Source organism: Schistocerca gregaria, chromosome 1 (assembly GCF_023897955.1).
Source record: "Schistocerca gregaria isolate iqSchGreg1 chromosome 1, iqSchGreg1.2, whole genome shotgun sequence".
Taxonomy (NCBI): domain Eukaryota; kingdom Metazoa; phylum Arthropoda; class Insecta; order Orthoptera; family Acrididae; genus Schistocerca; species Schistocerca gregaria.
The window spans coordinates 1,076,002,535-1,076,023,560 of NC_064920.1; the positions used below are offsets into that span (position 1 = coordinate 1,076,002,535).

The 21,026-nt window shown below is 41.4% G+C and overlaps 1 protein-coding gene across 2 annotated transcripts in view; it reads left to right on the forward strand.

Annotated features, from left to right (window-relative positions):
- The first annotated feature begins 11,306 nt into the window (after positions 1-11,306).
- LOC126281715 (caspase-1-like) overlaps positions 11,307-21,026 on the forward strand; it is a 129,339-nt gene continuing 119,619 nt past the window's right edge. The window contains exon 1 of one of the 2 annotated variants that reach the window (XM_049980892.1): positions 11,307-11,379. The gene's annotated coding sequence lies outside the window, so the exon portion shown is untranslated. The remainder of the gene's footprint in view (positions 11,380-21,026) is intronic. The other variant, XM_049980901.1, reaches the window with a different exon arrangement.

The following is a 21,026-nucleotide window of genomic DNA, read 5'->3' on the forward strand; positions in this document are numbered from 1 at the left end:
GGAAGAGCCAGTCCTGACAAAACTCTACCACCTGGTGGGCAAGACGTATGAGACAAGCGAAATACCCTCAGACGTCAAGAAGAACATAATAATTCTAATCCCAAACAAAGCAGGTGTTGACAGATGTGAAAATTACCGAACTATCAGTTTAATAAGTCATAGCTGCAAAATACTATCGCGAATTCTTCACAGACGAATGCAAAAACTGGTAGAAGCCGACCACGGGGATATCAGTTTGGAGTGCGTAGAAATGTTGGAACACGTGAGGCAACACTAACATTACGACGTATCTTAGAAAATAGATTAAGGAAAGGTAAACCTACGTTTCAAGCAGTTGTAGACATAGTTAAAGCTTTTGACAATTTTGACTGGAATACTCTCTTTCAAATTCTAAAGGTGGCAGGAGTAAAATACAGGGAGCGAAAGGGAGCGAAAGGTTATTTACAATTTGTACAGAAACTAGATGGCAGTTATAAGAGTCGAGGGACATGAAAGGGAAGCAGTGGTTTGGAAGGGAAGGGAGTGAGACAGGTTTGTAGCCTGTCCCCGATGTTATTCAATCTGTATATTGAGCAAGCAGTAAAGGAAACAAAAGGAAAATTCGGAGTGGGTATTAAAATCCATGGAGAAGAAATAAAAACTTTGAGGTTCGCCTATGATATTGTAGTTCTGCCAGAGACAGGAAAGAACCTGCAACAGCAGTGGAACGGAATGGACAGTGTCTTGAAAGGCGGATATAAGATGATCATCAACAAAAGCAAAACGAGGATAATGGAATGTAGTCAAATTAAGTCGGGTGATGCTGAGGGAATTAGATTAGGAAATGAGACACTTAAAGTAGTAAAGGAGTTTTGCTATTTGGGGAGCAAAATAACTGATGATGGTCGAAGTAGAGAGGATATAAAATGTAGACTGGCGATGGCAACTAAAGCGTTCCTGAGCAAGAGAAATTTGTTAACATAGAGTATAGATTCAAGTGTCAGGAAGTCGTTTCTGAAAGTATTTGTATGGGTTGTAGCCATGCATGGAAGCGATACATGGACGATAAATAGTTTAGACAAGAAGAGAATAGAAGCTTTCGAAATGTGGTGCTAAGAATGCTGAAGATTAGATGGGTAGATCACATAACTAATGAGGAGGTATTGAATAGAATTGGGGAGGAGTTTGTGGCACCACTTGACTAGAAGAAGGGATCGGTTGGTAGGACATGTTCTGAGGCATCAGGGGATCGCCAATTTAGTACTGGAGGGCAGCGTGGAGGGTAAAAATCGTAGAGGGAGACCAAGAGATGAATACACTAAGCAGATTCAGAAAGATGTAGGTTGTAGTAAGTACTGGGAGATGAAGAAGCTTGCATAGGATAGAGTAGCAAGAACAGCTGTATCAAACCAGTCTCAGGACTGAAGACCACAACAACAACAACATTTTAGTCAACTTAGTAGCTTCATTTAAAGTAATTCCTTTACTCTACTTTCGACTTAAAAGAATCAATGAATATTCTAGCACTGAAGCATATCTTGTAACTCCTGTAGTGTGTTCCACAACAGCTGTTTTTCTTGGAAGCGGAGCTGATGTGTTAGTTCGGTTCCAGAAAAGACAAAAATTGATGAGTAAAATAAAAATGCTGCAAGGAAAGCACCAATATTTACAAACCAAAGTAGTTTCACTGTCATCTGACTCTGAAACCAGAGGCAGTTTACAGCTTGCACGTTGTAACAGTAATTAATTTAAAAGCTTATCTGATAAGTTTTCGCCGGCCGGTGTGGCTGAGCTGTTCTAGGCGCTTCATTCTGGAACCGCACTACCGCTACGGTCGCAGGTTCGAATCACGCCTCGGGGATAGATGTGTCTGATGCCCTTAGGTTACTTAGGTTTAAGTAGTTCTAAGTTCTAGGGGACTGATGACCTCGGATATGCTCGGAGCCATTTGCACCATTTGATAAGTTTTCAACTTCACATTTATCACACCTTGTTCCACTAGCGTTTCCTTTCGGGTAAGTTTGGATTAGTTCCGTTTCGCAAGGATTTCCATTTCAAGTAGTAGTATTAAACAGCTATCGCTTCATGTTTACTCGGCTTTCCATTCTGTATACTCTCTATTCTCTGTCAGAAACTTTGCTTACAAACTTAACGAAGGGAATCATTCCTTACAGCTACTCGTACTCAATAGATACTTCAAACTTAAGTTATTATAATCTAGTGGCTTCTAGTGCCTTCTTTTATAAATAGGTAACAACGTGTAGTTACCGAGTGCAGTATTCAGTAAGCATTCCTCCGTGATAAGACTGCCAATATTACCATAACATATGATTCACTGATTTTATTACTAAATCAAAGTATGTTTGTTCTCGTATGTTTCCTTCTTGTCTAGTTAAGGCTCACCTAACTGCAAAATTTAACGCAAAAAACGATACTCTCTTTGGTATTACTTCAAGCACCTTTTCAAATTGTATCAGTTTAGTATAAAGCTGCCTTCAATACACAGAGAACGATGATATCGCTGGCTGCATAAAGGAAAACACAATTGTACTCTCATCGCATCCTGATACACAATGTCTTCGGCAGCCAAATAAATTACATCACTACATATTTACCACAAGAATTCAGGATATTTCTATCCAAGTACAATTTTATTTCGCTGTCTGTGTTGATCGTATTCAACGTTATTTAGCAAATGAAACCAACAAAGACTAGCTTCAGCGATATACCCGTTAATAATTTGTTAGCTTATTAAATTATTCCTTTATTTATGATTTTTCTTTCTTTTGCTTTCGGTTATGAACATTCCTTTTCAGTTTCTTTTACTTATCAAGCACTGATGACTTTAGCATGAACTAAATAGTCTCAGCGATTTTGCCTTAAAGCTCTCAAGCAACTAACCACGCCTGGGAGAAAGACAGCCTTCCAGCCAGTCTCAATCCCGGATAAAGTGGGACGGTTAATCGTTGGACTAACCGTTCAACATCGTAAAAAACTGGAGGGTTTCTATACATTCACACCCATTCTTGCATTGGAATGGAAGTTACGGGAAACGACCCAGGCTTACGAAGAAAGAATTACGAATACAAACGTGGGATGTAAGAACACTGTAAGCTGAAGGCCAGCAAAAGATACTTGATGTTGAACTAACGAAGTGCAAGATGGCCTGAGTAAGGCATACGTATGCCATATCAGAATCGAAGGTAAATGTAGAAACCTCTGATTAGTAAGTGTCCATTCCCCAACTGAGGACAAGGAGGAAGACATAAAAGACGAATTCTATGGCACTTACACAAGATGTGCTCCAGATTAGCTCATTACGACATCAAAATTGCGCTATGGAACTTAATTGCCGAAATAAGACAATTACACCAACGGAAACCACATATAGATATGTTTAACTTGCACACTGACTCAATGTTAATGGTATAAAGTCCATCAACTTCGCCACAGGTAGAAACATGAAAATAGTACATTATTTCCCCATAAAGACATACGTGAAGCAACATGGACTTCATTGTATGAGCTACCTAGGCACCAAACAGACCTCATGTTGACAGAGAAATAGCATAAGAAGGTAGGTTGTAACAGACGTCAGTACAATGAGAGGGGATGAGGTGGTATCAGATTATTCTCTTGTGCTAATAAAGATGAAACAATCATTACCAAAACATTCATGTACGAGAAACAGTGGAAAAAAACGAAAAGAGTAGATGTGAGTAGGCTAAAAGAAGAGGAGGTGAATAAAAAGTTTAAGATCAAGCTTAGAAATAAAGTCACAGAATTAGAGAAAGAAAGCAATAGGAAAGGAGGTGAAGATATCAATGCAAAACGGAACAAGATAACAACAGTTATAAAGGAGACAGCACAGGAACTACTAGGAGCTATATGTAACATCATCTAGATCTACGCTAGTATTCAGACAGGCAAAAATAACAGTATAATATCAGGTCATCATGTAACCAATAGTGTGCTACGCAAGCAAGACATAGTCCCTGACAAAAGAGAGAAAAAAACGGAGATAAAACTCGTCACTTTTGAAAATAAAGTACTGAGAAAAATATACGGACCAGTGAAAGTAAATTAACAGTAGAGAATACGGAAAAACAGAGAATTCAGTTATACACACTTCCTGACATCGTAGCGAGTGTGACAACTAAAAGTCTCAGGTGGTACGGACATTTGAGGAGGAGAGGGGAGAACACGTTAATAAAGGCAGTAGTGGAGGGAGAAGCCGAAAACTGGAGAACGCTAGGAAGGCTGAGAGCGAGATGAAAGGATAATAACATACCAGATATGCAGATATTGGTCTGGGAGATGAAGATGCAGTTGACAGGAAGGTGTGGAAGGCTAGACTGAGTGAAGCCAAGGACCAGCTGCGGTTTATGTGGCCGGTGCAAGGAATATGGAAGCTCTCAATATCAAATTACTGATGCTCTTTTAACATTTTTAATAACCCTCTAATATCTTTGGAAATTTTTTTCTTTGTAAGAATATTTTATCAAAATTAAATGGACTCTCTGAAATACAGCTTATCTACGTAATATCTAAATGTAAACTGATGAAGAATAAAACTGTACTTTTCTTCTTCAGTACAAAGTAGTTCTCTTATATTGCTTTTTTATTTTTCTTTAAAGTAAGAATTTTCTTTTTTCTTACGCTTTTTTTACTCTTTCTTTACTTAAGTTAACTGGAGGTAAAATCATAAGCCGGGTCTTATTTTGATTTCAGACACCACATATAATCTTTATTCAAGAAACACGAACTACTGCATACGTCGGAGTGCGTGGGCCAGTTTTCCCCACTAAGTATTGCTAACAAACGCGCTTATTAGAAAAAAAGCGTCATTGGCACCGCGACTTTTTTTTCTATCTGAAAGTATTTCAACAAAATTTGACCACTTCCGACGTTAGCTTCTATTTAACTGGACACCCATCCCCCTTCCTACCCGCACTAACATCGTATAAAAGTTTCCCCTGTAGACACAGATTTTTCTTGAAGAAAATTGTTCTTGTTGTGGTATGCAGTCCTGAGACTGGTTTGATGCAGATCTCCATGCTACTCTATCCTTCGCAAGCTTCTTCATCTCCCAGTACCTACTGCAGCCTACATCCTTCTGAATCTGCTTAGTGTATTCATCTCTTGGTCTCCCTCTACGATTTTTACCCACCACGCTGCCCTCCAGTACTAAATTGGCGATCCCCTGATGCCTCAGAACATGTCCTACCAACCGATCCCTTCTTCTAGTCAAGTTTATCCACAAACTCCTCCCCAATTCTATTCAATACCTCCTCATTAGTTATGTGATCTACCCATCTAATCTTCAGCATTCTTAGCACCACATTTCGAAAGCTTGTATTCTCTTCTTGTCTGAACTATTTATCGTCCATGTATCGCTTCCATGCATGGCTACACTCCATACAAATACTTTCAGAAACGACTTCCTGACCCTTAAATCAATGCTCGATGTTAGCAAATTTCTCTTCTTCAGAAACTCTTTCCTTGCCATTGCCAGTAACGTTTTATATCCTCTCTACTTCATCATCAGTTATTTTGCTCCCCAAATAGCAATACTCATTTACTACTTTAAGTGTTTCATTTCCTGATCTAATTCCCTCAGCATCAGCCGATTTAATTGGACTACTTTCCATTATTCTCGTTTTGCTTTGGTTGATATTGATCTTATATCCCCCTTTCAAGACACTTTCCATTCCATTCAGCTACTCTTCCAGGTCCTTTGCTGTCTTTGACCGAAGAATAATGTCATCGGCGAACCCCGAATTTTTATTTCTTCTCCGTATATTTTAATTTCTACTACAAATTTTTCTTTTGTTTGCTTTACGGCCTGCTCAATATATAGATTGAATAGTGTGATTAGCAATAATAATACCTCTGGTATTGAAAGCCTCCGGTCTTGCAACATTTTTCACTGTATCTACTGGATACCGCACAATAGCTGCTGTCATGCATCCATAACCATGTTGATGTACATCGGTATTCTCCTATGTAAAGTTAAGAACACATTCGACAAACAAGGAAGGCACTTGAAGAAGTACAACATACGCTCCAACATAGACATAACTACTCAAGGTCACTACAAAAACTACACATTGATCTTGGCCAAAGCCGAAAAGCGATTCTTCTCGGTGTTGTAGCTCTCAGGGGCACCCTGGAATGATATCTGAGTGAGGCATCTCTGTGAGTCCCGCATCCGCCTATGTTGGCTGCCACGCCGTGTCCTAGTTTTCCTAGGCAGGGTCGGGTCAAAATATACCGAAGATCGGAAGTGAGAGGACGCGCGCAGCCGAAGGTGCGCTTAGAGACAAGCGGCAGCTATGTGAGTAATCCATCTGGAACGACGATGTCAGTCGTCGTGCAGTCGCATGTGCCTCACTACTGGACGACGAACCGAGGCGCCACGCTACGGGAGGAGATTCAGGCGCTCACGCCTGACTGTATATAGGGTTATCGACAGTACAGTAGCGATCTTGAGCAGTTGCTCCTCAAGGGTCTTCCGTGTTTGTCGAATGTGCTCCGTACAGTGGAGAATACCGATGCAAATCATCATGGTGATGGATGGGTGACTGCTGCTATTGTGCGGTATACAGGATATAACGTGAAGAAAGTTGCACGACTGGAGGCTTTCAGTAACAGAGATATTATTGCTTATCGCACGATTCAAGTATGCGAGGTGTGCAACCGGGACGTGGGTCGGTCCTATTACACCGTCTAATATGCCATTTGTAACGAGGACCAGGAGTCATCGTAAAATAAATGAGTGTGAGTCCGTCGCAGTATAAAGGGCAAGGAAGCCGGCTGGAGTGTAGCCTTATACGGAAGCGAAACGTGAAATTATAAACAGTTCAGAGAAAAAAAGACAGCAGAAGCCTTTCAAATGTGTTGTCGCAGAAGAAAACTGAAGGCTAAGTGCACAGATCGGATAGGTAATGAAAGAAATCATGAGTGAAAGAAGGGACCGGTTTATAGGACATATCCCGAGGCATCTACAAGTCGTCGGTTAGCGAATGGAGTGAAGTGAGTGAGTGTGTGTGTTTGTGTGTGTGTGTGTGTGTGTGTGGGTGGGTGTGTGGGTGTGTGGGTGTGTGTGTGTGTGTGTGTGTGAATGCAAATCGCAGTAGCTATGCAGAGCTGATGGGACCTTCACAGAATAGTCTAACGTGGAAAGCTACAGCAGTCCATTCTTTGGACTGAAAATCAAAACCACACCGAGATAAAAGATGGCAATAATATTAGAACTACAAAAAAATCTGCCAACATATTCAAATATTGTGTCTAGTGAGGTCGAAGTAGAGAGTGATTGCGAAGTTATCTGGACACGTTTAACAGGTCTAGGAGAAATAAAGTTAGTTGTTGGGTGTTATTACCGGCCACCAGGTTCCACCGTGACAGTTCTAGAATCATTCAAAGGGAGTCTCCACTCTGTATTGCAGAAGTACCCGGATCATGCTATATTGGTCGGAGGCGACTTCATACTACCTAGTATAGACTGGGATGTCTATGTATTCATTACAGGTGGTACAGACAAGCCGTCGTGTGAATTACTTTTGAACACATTATGCTAAAACTGTCTTGAGCACCTAAATCGACAGCCAAAGCGTAATGGAAATACTTTGCATCTGGTAGCCACGAACAGACCAGACCTCATCGACGGTGTCAGTGTTGAGACAGGGATTGGTGATTATGATGATGTAATTACGACTATAGTTACGAAAGTTAAAAAATCGGTCAAGAAGGCTATGAGAGTATTCTTACTGGAAAGAACAGATAAGCAGTTGTTAGCATCCCACTTAGTAAATGAATCGACTTCATTTACTTTCGGTACGATGGACGTGGAAGAATTATGGGCAAATTTTAAACAGATTGTAAATCACGCATTGGAGAAGTATGTGCCGAAAAAGTGGGTTACGGATGGAAAAGACCCACCGTGGCTTAACAGCGCAATTCCTAGAATGCTCAGGAAGCAAAGACAGTTGCACTCGCGGTACAAGAAAGATCGGGAGAATGAGGACAGGCAAAAATTATTAGAGATTCGTGCTGCTGTAAAAAGAGCGATACGCGAAGCATACAACCACTACCACCATCATACCTTAGAAAAAGATCTTGCTGAAAACCCAAGGAAATTCTGGTCTTACGTAAAATCGGTAAGCGGGTCGAAGGCTTGCATCCAGTCACTCACTCATCAGTCTGGCCTGGCAACGGAAGACAGCAAAACGAAAGCTGAAATTTTAAATTTAGCATTTGAGAAATCTTTCATGCAGGAGGATCGTACAAACATACTGCCGTTTGAGTCTCGTACAGATTCCCGTATGGAGTACGTAGTGATAGACATCCCTGGGGTTATGAAGCAACTGAATGGGTTGAAAATAAATAAATCGCCAGGTCCTAATGGGATTCCAATTCGGTTTTACAGAGAGTGCTCTACTGTATTGGCTCCTTACTTAGCTTGCATTTTTCGCGAATCTCTTGCCCAACGTAAAGTCCCGAGCGACTGGAAAAAAGCGCGGGTGACGCCTGTATATAAGAAGGGTATAAGGACCCATCCTCAAAATTACAGGCCAATATCCTGAACATCGGTTTGTTGCAGGATTCTCGAACATAATCTCAGTTCGAATATAATGAATTTCCCTGAGACAGAGAAGTTGCTGTACATGCATCAGCACGGCTTTAGAAGGCATCGCTCCTGCGAAACGCAACTCGCCCTTTTTTCACATGATATCTTGCGAACCATGGTTGAAGGGTATCAGACGGATGCCATATTCCTTGACTTCCGGAAAGCGTTTGACTCGGTGCCCCACTGCAGACTCCTAACTAAGGTACAAGCATATGAGATTGGTTCCCAAATACGTGAGTGACTCGAAGACTTCTTGCGTAATAGAACTCAGTACGTTGTCCTCCATGGTGAGTGTTCATCGGAGGTGAAGGTATCATCTGGAGTGCCCCAGGAAAGTGTGGTAGGTCCGCTGTTGTTTTCTATCTACATAAATGATCTTTTGGATAGGGTGGATAGCAATGTGCGGCTGTTTGCTGATGATGCTGTTGTGTACGGGAAGGTGTCGTCGTTGAGTGACTGTAGGAGGATACAAGATGACTTGGACAGGATTTGTGATTGGTGTAAAGAATGGCACCTAACTCTAAATATAGATAAATGTAAATTAATGCAGGTGAATACGAAAAAGAATCCTGTAATGTTTTAAAACTCTATTAGTAGTGTAGCGCTTGACACAGTCACGTCGATTAAATATTTGTGCGTAACACTGCAGAGCGATATGAAGTGGAACAAGCATGTAATGGCAGTTGTGGGGAAGGCGGATAGTCGTCTTCGGTTCATTGGTAGAATTTTGGGAAGATGTGGTTCATCTGTAAAGGAGACCGCTTATAAAACACTAATACGACCTATTCTTGAGTACTGCTCGAGCGTTTGGCATCCCATCAGGTCGGATTGAGGGAGGACTTAGAAGCAATTCAGAGGCGGGCTGCTAGATTTGTTACTGGTAGGTTTGATCATCATGCGAGTGTTACGGAAATGCTTCAGGAACTCGGGTGAGAGTCTCTGGAGGAAAGGAGGCGTTCTTTTCGTGAATCGCTACTGAGGAAATTCAGAGAACCAGCATTTGAGGCTGACTGCAGTACAGTTTTACTACCGCCAACTTATAATTCGCGGAAAGACCACAAAGATAAGATAAGAGAGATTAGGGCTCGTACAGAGGCATATAGGCAGTCATTTTTCCCTCGTTCTGTTTGGAAGTGGAACAGGGAGAGAAGATGCTAGTTGTGGTACGAAGTACCCTCCGCCACGCACCGTATGGTGGATATCGGAGTACGTATGAAGATGTAGCTAACAGAGGAAACGAAGCAAAACTTACCATTTCTGTGCATATTTGGAAAATGAGTAAAACAGATGAAGTAATCGAATATTCCCTTGTTTGCGGAAAAGTAATTAAGTGTAGTTTGGGTAATAGAATAAAAAATGTCTCGAATTGATAGGAGAATTTGTTTTAGGAAGAAAGATGTATACGGATTTCTCTTAAAGTTTGGAAGTGTGAGAGTGGAAGAAATAAAACACAAACATTAGAGGAACGTGAAGAAATACTGAATAGGCAGAGAAAAACCGAAGAATTACGAGTAGGAATCGCGCTATGAGAGTTATGTAAAAACTTAATTATGTATATAGAAAGATGCTCTAAAGGGTTTTGAGTATCAGAATACGTAATACAAAAGGCCGTATCTTTTGATTTTATTCGCTTGGAAGGTTAAAGTTTTTACACCGTCACAGGACCGTAGACTTTAGTATTTGACATAGATTTCAGCTTGATAACTGCATCCAGCCGGAGAAAAAAGGTCTTAATAAATTGACAGACAGATGCAGACAACAAATGGAAACAGATGGTTTTTATGTAATATATTTAGAAATTAACAATTTTAAGAATTTTTCCTTTACTTCTGTTGTGAAACCTTGCTTCGTGCCAAATTTCAAGATTCTTGGTCAACGGAAAGTGCCCTATAAGGTTTTATGGGTGAGCTTGCTAGTATGAAAATAATCGCCACGAAAGGCCGTTTCCTTTGATTGCATTTACTTGGAAGCATAAGGTTTTTACGCCAGGGACCGTAGCCCTTACTATTTCACGTAAATTTCAACTTCTGTCTGTTCCTGAGGAAAAGGGGTCTTAACAGCCGGAGAGACAGACAGCCGGATAAAAAAATGCAAAAATAATGTTTTTACCCATTTTAGATAAAAATTAAAGTATTTTCGGAATTTTCCTTTATTGTAATATGAACCCTAGATTCTTGCCGAATTTGATGATTCTCTTTTAACTGACGGTACCCTATAGGTTCTGAAGAGTGTGTTTGTGAGCATCAAAATATGTGACATACTAGTAAATAGCCATATCATTTGATTGCATTGAGTTAGAAGTTTAACTTTGTTACACACTCAAGGGACCGTGCACCTTAGTATTTAAAATAAATTTCAGCTTGATACCTCTATCCTTTCTGAGAAAGAGCGGTCTTAACAGTCAGGGAGGCAGATGGAGAACAAAGTGATAGTGTAAGAGTTCTGTTTTCACCGATTGAGGTACACAACTCTGAAACCAAGAATGAGGAGGTGCTGAAGCTGGAACGTGATCTTCTTTGAACAAGAAGGAAATGGTAAAAAAAGACTGACTGAAAAATAAATAATGTTGTGTTCTGCAGTGCTCGCCCAAACCGGCGAAGCAGAGATCGTGACCCCTAAGGTTTCAAGGTCCTGATTGGCGAGTTCTGTTATCAGCGTATCGTGCGGTCGCTGACGTTCGTCAGATCTGTACATCAAACAGCCAGACTTTCTTGCTTGCAGTGTTGAGGAAGCCAGTGAAGGAGACGAAGACGTCGCTGACTGTGCAGGTGAGTACAGCTGCCCGTGTGAGACTCGTTTGCAAGCGTTTGTAAGCTTGTGCTCTTTATTTTGTGGAACTTTTACAGTCACTAGCAAATTGTGCAGGTCGCTCTGAAAAATATACTGGGAATCAAAGACTTAAAGATGCAATAGCTGTCATAAAATTAATCAAAAACGATATCGTCATACGGGTACTTCGAGAGGAATAGTAAATTGTTGAACAGCTGGTCTTTCGAGGATAAACAGTAGCGTTATTAAAAAAAAAATAAAAAAATTACATAATAACTTTTTTGTGCACTCGCATCATGTTTTAATATAGCTTCATACATTTGGTACAGTGGGAAACGAATTATTTTGTTCCCCCTGTGAAGAAATTTGTACACAATTGTGTGAATTTGATAGGAGTGTTGTACCTGGGGGATAGGGCATTACAGCACGTATTTCCCGGGTAGTCTCTCAATCTTGAGACCGAGTTTAGAGTCACATTAAGGAGCCTGCGCTAGTACTTCCTGGTATTTTCTATTGTTTTCTATTGTTCTGAGACATGAAGCTGCGTTTCGTGCAACTTTCGGAAATATAACGAGTTCAACATATTTTAATGTTGCATAATGCATTAAAAGCCGTTTTGAGGATGCTGTTAATTCCACAGTAACACCGTTTTATGGCGAGTAACATTCAACATATTTTAAAAACCAATTATGTAACGTGTGCACGGTAAAGTCATACTTCGTAAGCCATGGACTATGCAATACCGTGAAACGGAACATCTTCATACCATGGAACAAGTGATATTTGTAAATCAACTGAGTTTCTCTAAAATCTCAACAATTTTCCGTTTCTCGAAAATGGAAATCTGCGTTAGTTGTCAATAGCTGCTATTTCAAAATATTTTTAAGTTGCATTTGGTTTTTAGTAACACTTCTTTTTAATTTAATTTTATTTCCTAATTATTGTGTGGTAGAATAGGAACTTAATACGTAGACAATAAAATACAGTATTTACTAGATTTTCTTGATCGTACCCAATTTAAATTCGAATAAAATGTTTCTTCCTAGGCACACTGACTCGTTCTATTTGGAACAGTTTTTCACATTTGCAAAAAACCCTAGTTTTCTGGTACTCTCTTTCCACTACAGGCGGAAGTGTAAAAAGGGTTCCAAGGAAGAACACTCTCTTCTAGCCTAGTACTGCAAAGAGAGCCTTTTCGTTCAACGATGAATTTTTGCATCCTAGTCTTGTTTTGAGGTTATGAATGAGAAATATGCCACTCTGTTAAACGGGGTCTGTGTAGAATTTCATTTAATTCCAGTTAGAACACTTTCGTCATAGCAAAGGAGAAACTTATGAGTAAGTTAATGCAGCTGCAGATAGAGACGCCGCTTGTAACGTTGTAGTAAGTTCTTATTTTGTAATAAACGGTTCACAGCTAATATGCGATAAAAATTTCGCTCTAAAGTGAATATGCAAAGAGAGCAATGAAACAAATTTATCTTTCTTATGCTGCATATGTTCAACTACTGCGTAGCTTTGATCAGCACTCAACATCTTTTTTAAACCAATGTCTAATCCATGGAGCTTTTTCTCGGTATTTTGTGTGCACTTGGATCATTACGATGAAATTATTACTCCTCTCAGCATTTTCAATGGCTTCTTCTGGATTCACAAATACTTGGAATGTACCTAAATGTTTCTTTTCATTATTAAGGAAACGATCAGGTTTCTTTCTCTAGTACGTTTTCTCGGTTCGAAATCGTATATCACGCGTCTCATCTAGATTTCCAGCAACTAATTTCACTCATTACTCTTAGCGCCATTCTTTTTAAGCCTGAATGACTTTTTCAGTTTCATATGATTGTTCTGCTCAATGAAAAACTAGTTCGCACACACAATCACAACACTGTTTGGATGCAACCGAATGATACAAAGCGAAGTGGTGTCGAATTTTTCTTGATGATTGATTTTTTTTTCACTTTTCATTTTCCAATACAAGCAAGAGTAGAGCGGGCTTTTTAAGATCCATTACAAAGTCACAATTCCTTTAAACCAATTACCTGACGAATGAACAGAAGGGTTTCCAATACAGAATAAATGCGACGAGCTTACCAGTCTGGCATTTACCTGACAACGGCTGAAAACCTTCCGGAACCTAGATTGATATCAGGGATTTGGAACTATTTCAATTTATTTCCAGGATAATGTTGTCCATTATCCCAGACTAAAATAAAAATTATGTGAATGTGTATTGTGGATGTACGTTGTGTAGGGCGTGTACAAGGTGTAGTGTGTGTGATCATAAAGGAAAAAAGTCGGCGTTTTTCTGTTATCCGTAATTGGAATCTGCTTTCAACGGATACTGCGGGAGACTACTGTCACGTGTGGTTATCTTATCAGACTACTTTTCCTCGTTTTTATCTGTTCGCGGAACAGTACAAATAACCTCACAGTACAAATAAATTCCATTTCGGAATGCACTTAAGGTTAACCAGGGGCGGTTCTAGAAGACGGTCAAGGAGGGGGGGCCTAATGGCTGGAGGGAGAGGAGGTTTGGGTAGGGTGACCAAATTATTTTCGGTGAAAACCGGGACACATTCACCCGGGTGCCAATGGACACCTCATTCCACATGTACCCAGGTTTCTTAATTTTTTCAAATATATGGATGTTCTGTTGATACATTTAGTTAACCCGATCATTATAACTAATAAGAGGATACAAGAGATTGGTATAATCTAGATTATTTGCATAATTAATGACATTTAATAAGCGTATACAGTAATAAAGAAATGTATCAGGATTTTACAAAATTTTACAGCCATTCGAATTTTAATCAATTATATTAACATCAGCTTTAATATTACTGAGCACTTGTAGATGAAATTGACTGTCCTTGGAGAAAAGGGTATTTTTCACTGCTTCCAGCCTTCTTGACCGTGTCTTTGTTCTTTGAGACACAGTGATACAACTCGGTACAATCCATTTTGTAGTTGTACAGGATCTGCAGGATTGCTTCAAGAGAGTCCACCTCCATTCTGTTTCTTTCATTTGTCCACTGGATATTCATGAACGAAAATATTCTTTCCACATTGGCATTATGGGCTGGGATTGCAAATACACTCCTGGAAATGGAAAAAAGAACACATTGACATCGGTGTGTCAGACCCACCATAATTGCTCCGGACACTGCGAGAGGGCTGTACAAGCAATGATCACACGCACGGCACAGCGGACACACCAGGAACCGCGGTATTGGCCGTCGAATGGCGCTAGCTGCGCACCATTTGTGCACCGCCGCCGTCAGTGTCAACCAGTTTGCCGTTGCACACGGAGCTCCATCGCAGTCTTTAACACTGGTAGCATGCCGCGACAGCGTGGACGTGAACCGTATGTGCAGTTGACGGACTTTGAGCGAGGGCGTATAGTGGGCATGCGGGAGGCCGGGTGGACGTACCGCCGAATTGCTCAACACGTGGGGCGTGAGGTCTCCACAGTACATCGATGTTGTCGCCAGTGGTCGGCGGAAGGTGCACGTGCCCGTCGACCTGGGACCGGACCGCAGCGACGCACAGATGCACGCCAAGACCGTAGGATCCTACGCAGTGCCGTAGGGGACCGCACCGCCACTTCCCAGCAAATTAGGGACACTGTTGCTCCTGGGGTATCGGCGAGGACCATTCGCAACCATCTCCATGAGGCTGGGCTACGGTCCCGCACACCGTTAGGCCGTCTTCCGCTCACGCCCCAACATCGTGCAGCCCGCCTCCAGTGGTGTCGCGACAGGCTTGAATGGAGGGACGAATGGAGACGTGTCGTCTTCAGCGATGAGAGTCGCTTCTGCCTTGGTGCCAATGATGGTCGTATGCGTGTTTGGCGCCGTGCAGGTGAGCGCCACAATCAGGACTGCATACGACCGAGGCACACAGGGCCAACACCCGGCATCATGGTGTGGGGAGCGATCTCCTACACTGGCCGTACACCTCTGGTGATCGTGGAGGGGACACTGAATAGTGCACGGTACATCCAAACCGTCATCGAACCCATCGCTCTACCATTCCTATACCGGCAAGGGAACTTGCTGTTCCAACAGGACAGTGCACGTCCGCATGTATCCTGTGCCACCCAACGTGCTCTAGAAGGTGTAAGTCAACTACCCTGGCCAGCAAGATCTCCGGATCTGTCCCCCATTGAGCATGTTTGGGACTGGATGAAGCGTCGTCTCACGCGGTCTGCACGTCCAGCACGAACGCTGGTCCAACTGAGGCGCCAGGTGGAAATGGCATGGCAAGCCGTTCCACAGGACTTCATCCAGCATCTCTACGATCGTCTCCATGGGAGAATAGCAGCCTGCATTGCTGCGAAAGGAGGATATACACTGTACTAGTGCCGACATTGTGCATGCTCTGTTGCCTGTGTCTATGTGCCTGTGGTTCTGTCAGTGTGATCATGTGATGTATCTGACCCCAGGAATGTGTCAATAAAGTTTCCCCTTCCTGGGACAATGAATTCACGGTGTTCTTATTTCAATTTCCAGGAGTGTAAATAACTTGCAATTATTAATTATTACCAACTCAGAGTAATGCTGAAGACAGTCACAGCTTTAAAAAAAAAAAAAAAAAAAAAAAAAAACAAAAAAAAACTCGGTTGCTCGAACTTTCGTCTCTTCACTTGACTGATGTTTCACAAAATAATTTTGTAGAGTTTTACTGCAGCTCGGTGCACTGTATCTGTTAATGTGTTTCTTTGACCTGATGTGATGAACTATGTCGGAACGTTCACCATGACTTATACTAATAAAACAGTTACATACAGAACACTCTGCTTCGTAATCAAAACGACCTTTCTTAATGAAATTCCATTCCTTGGAATAACAGTCACTGAACGTGAAGGCACGTTTCGGCATTGTGTTTCACAGCACTGCAGCAATAATAGCGTTAATATGAGAAAAAATATTGCAGTTTGTCTGACAAAACATCAATCACTACACTGTTCTGACAATGAGTGTGTGAGTAATCGGACGGTTTCATAGCTCTGTTACAATAATACAACTTACTGCTTGTTGGCCAAAGTACCGCTCAAAGTAAATTATTGCCTGAGTGTATCAATACTGATAATGTGATTACTAGTATGGGACAATGGAGGTTTTAGACAAATAAGCTAAAATATATTAATTTCTCGTATTTCCTTTAATATAGCGAAATCCCAAAAAATTGAGAAAGTTTCACGAAATGTATTTAAGAACTGAACTCCGGGACTGAACACGGCATATTTGGCTTTCCCGATTATTGTAAGTGTTACTCGCATGGGTGTACCCAGCGAGGGGCAGGGGGTGTGGGCAGCTGCCCCCCCCCCCCCCCCAGAAGATATTCGCAGTTTTTCACTAGTTTACTGTTTTATTTAATAAGAAATGCTGCATGTTTTTTTAGGATTGTACAAGTGAATTCTTGTATTTAAAATGTTTTTTAAAAGCAGTTTTTCACTGATTTATTTAATAAGAAGTGCTGTATGTTCTCTCGAGTCCTTATTTCCTAAGACTAGTATGAACTGCTCCCCCCCCCCCCCCCCCCCCGCCCCCCAGTTCAGATCAGATCCTGGTTACGCTATTGGTTACTCGTACATTAATTTACGTACAGTGTATATTAATAAATAATAAGACGCCCATTTTAAGTTAAATGATACTTATTGGTTTAGCTTACTGGCTGTATGGCGCTCTTATTCTTTTGTTAAAATGTGTTTGAAATTCAATGCAACCTATACTGCTACATAATTATAAAAAAATGATTGACTCTTTCGAAGCAATATATTCGCTGATTTATGAAGTCATTTTCTCCAGTGTAATAAGATACTCCATTGGGGGGGGGCTATAACCCCCAAAGCGCATCCCCCCCCCCCCCGCTTGCCACCGCCCCTGAGGTTAACTACATCTTCCAAATATGACAAATAATCTGCCCTTAAGAGAAAATCATTCTCTATAACGGGGTCTACGGATTTTCCCACGAACAATGGCTCCTGTCCATGGCTCAATAGTGAGCCGCTTAGGCGACAACTTCGTTGTTGCACACGCCAGATTTAGGTAAATCATAAACTGTTATTTCACTTGTAACCATGCGTCTGCTAACATGATAAGAGTTAACCAAATAAAATCTTCTGAGGAGACTGAAGAAAAGGTCATCGATCCTAGATCCGTCAGACGTGGTCTGCCTTTATTTAACAAAGAATGTATATTTCCGTTACAAGTTCCGCTACACCTCGCCCATTCTCTTGTCATTGTTACAAGATTAGCAAATTTTAGTAGATAGTGTTATTGCAGGTCTGTGGGGAAAGATTCAGTTGTGTCTGAAGAAGAATGCTGTGAACACCTGGAAGTGGCAAAAATCTGAGACAAACACTGACACCTAGTCTTCCTAAAATAGAACAGCTGTTGGCTGATGATACTATTGTTCAGATTGTGCCAACAGTATTTGACCTAAGGCACGGCAAAATTCGTTAATGTTGTTTTTACTTGTTATTTTATTTTTTCACGCCTCACTCTATACGACTATTCTATCCAAGTGAGCGAGATTTGGCTACGCTACTGTCTATATATTTCTGTCATAACTACGTTGTGGCTCTGCTATACCACAAAGCCAAAAAGTAGTAATACTGTGCTTCAACAGCAAGGCTATTATCTCATGTAAATCTCAGTGTTTCACTCCCTTGCTGTTGAATCAAGAATGAATTTCGCCCATGATCAAACTCACCCAGCACGTTATTATCGAGGCAAACGGAAGCACTTTTTCAAATGATTAGTATGTGGGATTTCCACAGTAGTTTATAACTACGTGACGTCACTTCCAGTAGCGTAATTTTCTGCCCTCAAGGCATTCAGTATGTGTGTGTGTGTGTGTTGGGGGGGGGGGGGGGTTGAGGTTTTAGGGCAAAGAAACAGGAACACATGCGGTGAAGGGACGAAGACGGACAGAAAACAAGGAGAACGGCTAAAAGACACAGACCTGACGCAGATTTGACGCAAACACGATATTATGACGTCCATGAATGTGAAATGTTAGGTAGACCTGTTATCCCACATATTTACAGATTAGCCTACCAATTCTGTCACGTTTTTTGTTAGACTGTTGCGTACCAGAAAGCAGTAAATACTACTTTCTATAATACAGGGTGTTTCAAAAATGACCGGTATATTTGAAACGACAATACAAACTAAACGAGCAGCGATAGAAATACACCGTTTGTTGCAATATACTTGGGACAACAGTACATTTTCAGGCAGACAAACTTTCGAAATTACAGTAGTTACAATTGTCAACAACAGATGGCGCTGCGGTCTGAGAAACTCTATAGTACGATATTTTCCACATATCCACCATGCGTAGCAATAATATGGCGTAGTCTCTGAATGAAATTACCCGAAACCTTTGACAACGTGTCTGGCGGAATGGCTTCACATGTAGATGAGATGTACTGCTTCAGCTGTTCAATAGTTTCTGGATTCTGGCGGTACACCTGGTCTTTCAAGTGTCCCCACAGAAAGAAGTCACAGGGGTTCATGTCTGGCGAATAGGGAGGCCAATCCACGCCGCCTCCTGTATGTTTCGGATAGCCCCAAGCAATCACACGATCATCGAAATATTCATTCGGGAAATTAAAGACGTCGGCTTTGCGATGTGGCCGGGCACCATTTTGCATAAACCACGAGGTGTTCGCAGTGTCGTCTAAGGCAGTTTGTACCGCCACAAATTCACGAAGAATGTCCGGATAGCGTGATGCAGTAATCGTTCCGGATCTGAAAAATGGGCCAATGATTCCTTTGGAAGAAATGGCGGCCCAGACCAGTACTTTTTGAGGATGCAGGGACGATGGGACTGCAACATGGGGCTTTTCGGTTCCCCATATGCGCCAGTTCTGTTTATTGATGAAGCCGTCCAGGTAAAAATAAGCTTCGTCAGTAAACCAAATGCTGCCCACATGCATATCGCCGTCATCAATCCTGTGCACTATATCGTTAGCGAATGTCTCTCATGCAGCAATGGTAGTGGCGCTGAGGGGTTGCCGCATTTGAGTTTTGTATGGATAGAGGTGTAAACTCTGGCGCATGAGACGATACGTGGACGTTGGCATCATATGGACCTCTGCTGCAACATGGTGAACGGAAACCCGAGGCCACTGTTGGATCACCTGCTGCACTAGCTGCGCATTGCCCTCTGTGGTTGCCGTACGCGGTCGCCCTACCTTTCAAAGCACGTTCATCCGTCACGTTCCCAGTCCATTGAAATTTTTCATACAGATCCTTTATTGTATCGCTTTTCGGTCCTATGGTTACATTAAACCTCCGTTGAAAACTTCGTCTTGTTGCAACAACACTGTGTTCTAGGCGGTGGAATTCCAACACCAGAAAAATCCTCTGTTCTAAGGAATAAACCATGTTGTCCACAGCACACTTGCATGTCGTGAACAGCACACGCTTACAGCAGAAAGACGACGTACAGAATGGCGCACCCACAGACTGCATTGTCTTCTATATCTTTCACATCACTTGCAGCGCCATCTGTTGTTGAAAATTGTAACTACTGTAATTTCGAAAGTTTGTCCGCCTGAAAATGTACTGTTGTCCCAAGCATATTGCAACAAACGGTATATTTCTATCGCTGCTCGTTTAGTTTTTATTGCCGTTTCAAATATACCGGTCATTTTTGAAACACCCTGTATTTGCTTATGAGCGCGCGTTTTGTCTCTCGATTATAACAAACACTAGCTCCGGGTAAACGATGAAATTAGACTATACTCCAGGTTTACGCTGTTACTACATCAACAGAATTACTCGATGTGAATGTTTGAATGTGATATTCTGATACAAAACGCACTACTTCAAGATTCACTGTTTATTTGTCTGAAATAAAATACAATTCGAAGACACTCAACACCAAAACGCGAAGTGCACACACCTGAACAGAGCACATGCGCAAATGAATGGTGTTAACTACTCTTCAGGCACACTGCTACACTGAAATGGAAAAGCAAGTAGAAAGAAAGACCTTTTACTGTATGATAACATGACGGCATAATAATTACTGCAACCAATTACTTCCATTAAATATTTGGGAGCGATCTGTAGTTAAACGACCACAATAAAATTAGTCGCAGGTAAGGCAAATGCCAGTCTGAGATCCATTGGAAGAACACTCAGGAAATGTCTTCCATCAGCAAAGGGAGTAGCTTTACGAAACATTCGTTCGTATTATACTTGACTATTACTCGTCAGCCTGGGATTCGCATTATATAGGATTGATAGTGGACATAGAGAAGACGTAAAAGAGACCAATACGTTTCGTTACAGGATATTTTACTAAACAGGAAAGCGCCATTGGGATACTCAGGTAACTCCAGTAACAGACGCTGCAGGAGAGGCGTTCTGCATCACTATATGGTCTACTATTTAACTTCGAAGAGTGTATGTTTCTAGAAGAGACAGTCAATATACTGCTTTCTTTTACGTATATCTCGCGAAAAGACCGTGAAAATAAACTTAAAGAGATTCGAGCCGACAGAAACTTACCAGCGAGCCATTCTCGACTTGAAGTGGGAAAAGTCGGGAATTGGCACTGGTACACAAAATACCCTCAGCCACAAACTGTGATGTGTCTTGTGGATTTCAGACGTAGATGT